The sequence below is a fragment of the Chlorocebus sabaeus genome, chromosome X (assembly GCF_047675955.1).
Source record: "Chlorocebus sabaeus isolate Y175 chromosome X, mChlSab1.0.hap1, whole genome shotgun sequence".
In the NCBI taxonomy this organism is placed as follows: domain Eukaryota; kingdom Metazoa; phylum Chordata; class Mammalia; order Primates; family Cercopithecidae; genus Chlorocebus; species Chlorocebus sabaeus.
In genome coordinates, this window is record NC_132933.1 from 104,139,053 (window position 1) to 104,144,264 (window position 5,212).

The 5,212-nt window shown below is 48.9% G+C and overlaps 1 non-coding gene across 1 annotated transcript; it reads left to right on the forward strand.

Moving 5' to 3' along the window:
• The first annotated feature begins 4,311 nt into the window (after positions 1-4,311).
• On the forward strand, positions 4,312-4,413 carry LOC119622057 (small nucleolar RNA U13). The gene has a single exon (XR_005238651.1). It is a non-coding gene; the product is annotated as a small nucleolar RNA U13 (small nucleolar RNA).
• Positions 4,414-5,212: the final 799 nt, after the last annotated feature.

The window sequence follows — 5,212 nt, forward strand, 5'->3', positions numbered from 1 at the left end:
CTAATTTTTATATTTTTAGTACAGACAGGGTTGCACCATGTTGGCCAGGCTGGTCTTGAACTCCTTGCCTCAAGTGATCTGTCCGCCTCGGCCTCCCAAAGTGCTGGGATTATAGGCAGGAGCCACTGCACCCAACCTATTTTCTTAGCTATTAGGATAGCTATCTTAGCTTTCTTTGGGCTTTTAGTGTGCTATATCCTTTCATTTTCTTTCTTTTTCTTTTTTTTTTGTTTTTGAGACAGTCTTGCTCTGTCGGCCAGGTTGGAGTGCAGTGGCCTGATCTCGGCTCACTGCAAACTCCGCCTCCCAGGTTCACGCCATTCTCCTGTCTCAGCCTCCTGAGCAGCTGGGACTACAGGCGTCTGCCACCACATCCGGCTAACTTTTTGTATTTTTAGTAGAGACGGGGTTTCACTGTGTTAGCCAGGATGGTCTCGATCTCCTGACCTCGTGATCTGCCCACCTCAGCCTCCCAAAGTGTTGGGATTACAGGCATGAGCCACCGCGCCCAGCTCATCCTTTCATTTTCAACATTTCTCAATCTTTGTGTGTGTGTATGCTGTTGGACTTTTTTTTTTTTTTTAAATTCAATGAGGGTCTCTGTGTTTCAAATATTTTTATAATTACTACTGGGACATCTCATTCCATATTCTCCATTTACACTTTTTAAAAAAAATTTTATTTTTGAGACAGGGTCTTGCTCTTGTCACCCAGGCTGGAGTGCAATGGCACGATCTCAGCTCACTCCAGCTTCAACCTCCTGGGCTCAAGTGATTCTCCCACCTCAGCCTCCCAAGTAGCCAGGGCCATAGGGATGCACCACCACACCTGTATTTTATGTAGAGATGTATTTTATGTAGATATGGGGTTTTGCCATATTGCCCAAGCTGGTCTCAAACTCTTGAGCTCAAGTGATGTTCCTGCCTCAGCCTCCCAAAGTGCTGGGATTACATGCATGAGCCACCACGCCGGGCTGTTTTGTTTTTGTCTACCATCATACTCACACCTAACATTTTTGGGGGTCCTTTTTATAATCTCTAGTTCCTGTTTTATATTTTAATCTTTTTTTTTTGAGACAGCATCTCGCTTTGTTGCCCAGGCTGGAGTGTAGTGGCTCACTGCTCACTGCAACCTCCACCTCCTGGGTTCAAGCGATTCTTCTGCCTCAGCCTCCCAAGTAGCTGGGACTACAGGCGTCTGCCACTACACCTGGCTAATTTTTTGTATTTTTAGTAGAGATGGGGTTTCATTGTGTTAGCCGGGATGGTGTCATCTCCTGACCTCGTGCTCTGCCCACCTCGGCCTCCGAAAGTGCTGGGATTACAGGCGTAAGCCACCACGCCCAGCCCTATATTCTAATAGTTTTTATTTATTATGTTTATTTAAAATTTTTCATCTGTTTCAATACTTCTGCTTCAGATATTATACGTTACCCAGTGTAGGAGCCCGCCTCCAATACAGCCCCCGATGATTCCTGCCTCATGGTATTCATGCCCTGTATAGTCCCTTCCCATGTTGTGCTAGGGTTGGTCTATGTGACCAATAAAATACAGTAGAAGTGATGGTCTGTCATTTCTGAGGTTATGATAGACATTGTGGCTTCTGTCTTGGTCACGGTCTCACCTGCTCGTTAGGATGACATGTTGTGAGGAGCCCACGGAGATGCTCAGGTGGTGACAAACTGAAGCCTCTTGCCAATGGCCCTGTGAGTGGGCCATGTTGGAAGTGGGTCTGTCAGCCAAGTGAAGCCTTCAGCTGACTGCAGTCCTGGCTGTCAACTTGAGTAAAACGTCAGGAGAGACCGTGAGTCAAAACCACCCAGCTAGGCTGCTTCCAGATTCCTGACCCTCAGACACTGTGATAGTTTTGTTGTTGTTGTTGTTGTTGTTGTTGTTTTTTGAGATGGAGTCTCACTCTGTTGCCCAGGCTAGAGTGCAGGGTCACAATCTTGGCTCACTGCAACCTCCGCCTCCCGGGCTCAAGCAATTCTCTTGCCTCAGCTTCCCAAGTAGCTGGGACTACAGGTGCGCCACCATGCCCAGCTAATTTTTTGTATTTTTAGTAGAGATGGGTTTTTACCATGTTGGCCACGCTGGTCTCAAAACTCCTGACCTCAGGTGATCTGCCTGCCTCGGCTTCTCAAAGTGCTGGGATTATAGGCGTGAGCCACCGTACCCACCCCAGAAACTGTGATGTTTTAAGTGGCTAAGTTTGGGGTAATTTATTATCCAGCACTAGAGAATGTCCAGTTTATTTTTCTTTGGTGGAAGTCATACTGCCCTGGTGTCTGGTTATTTTGGTGGTGAACTTACACACCCCTGAAATTATCTGCTCTCCTGGCTGATAGAACATACTGAGGAAAGGCTGAAGGCCAACTCGAGTCAGCTCAATGACCTGGAGCTCCAGGGGGTAAAAGGATGTGTGGGAGAGGAGCCAGAGGCTGAACAGCCACAGGCACCACAGAAGCACAGTTATCCCGCTCACTTGCTCTTTGGACACCTAACAATCCCCCTAGCGTGGGGTTCATCTTTAAACCGTTGGGGAAAAACCGCTTTAAGAGGTGGCAGTCTTGGCTGGGTGTGGTGGCTCATGCCTGTAATCCCAGCACTTTGGGAGGCTGAGCCAGGTGGATCACCTGAGGTCAGGAGTTCAAGACCAGCCTGACCAACAAGGTGAAACCCTGTCTCTACTAAAATACAAAAATTAACCAGGCGTGGTGGCAGGCACCTGTAGTCCCAGCTACTTAGGAGGCTGAGACAGGAGAATTCCTTGAACACAGGAGGTAGAGGTTGCAGTGAGCCGAGATCACGCCACTGCACTCCAGCCTGGGTGACAGAGCAAGACTCTGTCTCAAAAAAAAAAAAAAAAAAAAAAAAAAGGGGATGGCAGTCTCCTTAGGTGTAATCCACCAGCCTGGGTGTCTGGAGTGGGAGAAGTGGAGGACTGATTTCCTCTGGCTGCCTATTTCTTTCCCCTGCAGGGCCCTTGCTGCCCTGATCCTAGTTCCCCAGACATGTGTACCAGTGGTTTGGATGACTAATGCAATGAAGGGGGCAAACAACGACCTCCCCAAGGCAATCTAGGGGAGAGGTGAGAGCCAGAACGTAAATCTCTTTTTCCCTAACCTATCCTCTGTTTACTGCCTCTGGCCATCCGCCCATCCGCCCATCAACACACACACCAGTGAAAGAGAGTCTTCCATTTCCCCATGGGTCTCTCATTGCTATGTTGCAATATCTGGAACCCATGTTTCCCTCTCTAGTTTCTCCAGAGTTGGTTTCGGGCAAAGGAATCAGTAGCTTGTGCTGTCTGCCATCTTTGTAGGAACCAGAAACCCCAAGTATCCTAGAGGAATAGTAGAGGTTTCTGCCTTTCAGGGTATCAGCCTCCTATTCACAGAAAGGACTCTTCTGTCCCTCAGAGGTCCCAAACTACCATCCACAGAATTGGCTTGTCTGGTCCTTCAAACACCTGAGCTCATTAATCACAGAATGCATCCCAGAGGGTATTAGCTGTTTACTGACAAGAGAGACATTTCAGGACCTCAGAAGGCCAGACACTCCCATAGGTTGGATGGCCCTTTGGGGAGTCTGAGCCCATTTCCACAAAATGCACTCGTAAGACCCACACACAGTGCTTGAGCCCCCTAGACACAGAATAGTCTCGTCCTGCTCTTTAAGGGACTGGGCTCTCATCTGAGGAATAGTCAGCTTCCCCCCAATACTGGGGGTGACGGGAGCCTTTTAAGGGTCATCCCCAGGTTTGTATGGCATTCTTGGGGCAAACAGCAGAGGGAATGACTGCCCTGATGCCTCCTCATCTCTGGCAGCATTGCCTAGTGCAACAGCTCAGGCCAGAGCTCAGCCCGGTTTACAGCCATACCATCTGGAACATGCCAGATCTTGTCTGACCTCTGAAGCTAAGCAGGGTCAAGCCTGGTTAGTACTTGGAAGAAGCTGGTGTGGCTAGACTGTGACCTGAGAAGCCCAGTTATTTCACCCATCCTTTGTGGATGACAGCACCTGGCCTGTGAGAGAATCCCATCCTCTGAGCATGTCAGTGGGAAAAAGGACCTTTTTTTGATCATTATCCTCCAAATAATGAAGTGAATTCTATTATGGCCTGCGTTTTATCAGTGTTTGATGTTTCTCCGTATTAGTGAGATGGAGAAGGTAAATAAGTGGTTTCTATTGCTGAAATGGTTAAGACAGGTGCTGTGAGCTGGAATCCCAGTTTAGGGCCCCTAGGCATGGGCTAGGCCACAGTCCTTCAAACTGGCTCCAAAGCTAGTGACAAGAATAGGAGTCCTAGATCCTTTTGTAATTCAACAATGTGATGATTGGGCTTTCATGCTCATGTGTGAGACGTGCCTCCCTCAAACCTTGTTAACATCTGCACGGTATCTGTCTGAAGTGGAAAACAAAAAGGAGGCTGAGGCCCCTGCCCAGGGCTGCCAGCATTGGTGCATAAACATCACAGAGAGGTCAAGATCCTAGAAATGGTGACATGTGAAATGCCAGGGGTGGCTGGTCCAACATTTCTTTTCTTTTTTTTTTTTTTTTGAGATGGAGTCTCGCTCTGTCGCCCAGGCTGGAGTGCGGTGGCGCGATCTCCGCTCACTGCAAGCTCCGCCTCCCGGGTTCACACCATTCTCCTGCCTCAGCCTCCTGAGTAGCTGGGACTACAGGCGCCCGCCACCGCGCCCGGCTAATTTTTTGTATTTTTAGTAGAGATGGGGTTTCACCGTGGTCTCGATCTCCTGACCTTGTGATCCGCCCGCCTCGGCCTCCCAAAGTGCTGGGATTACAGGCGTGAGCCACCGCGCCCGGCAAAGGAAATCGTTCCAACATTTCTAAGTAGCCCATACTTCCCTATCTCAGTAAAGAATCTTGTCCTTTTTTGAGCCAGGAACTCTCTTATCTCTCATCCAGGGTGCTGTCCTGAAAACATATATTCACAGCCATAATACAGACCCTTACAGGCAGATGGATGTACCAAAAAAACAGACTCAGGCCTTCCTCAAGCAGTGCCCCACCTGGGCTCACCTTCAGGAACCGATTCTCAGCATCCACTCTCCCCATCACAAGGGGGAAGCTGGAGCCTCTCTCCACCAAGTGAATTTTTTCCCCTCTATCAGGTAAAGGGCCCCTGAGGACTCCATCTACAGCAAAACCCAGGGAGGAGGCAGAGAAACACACAAACCACAGTGACC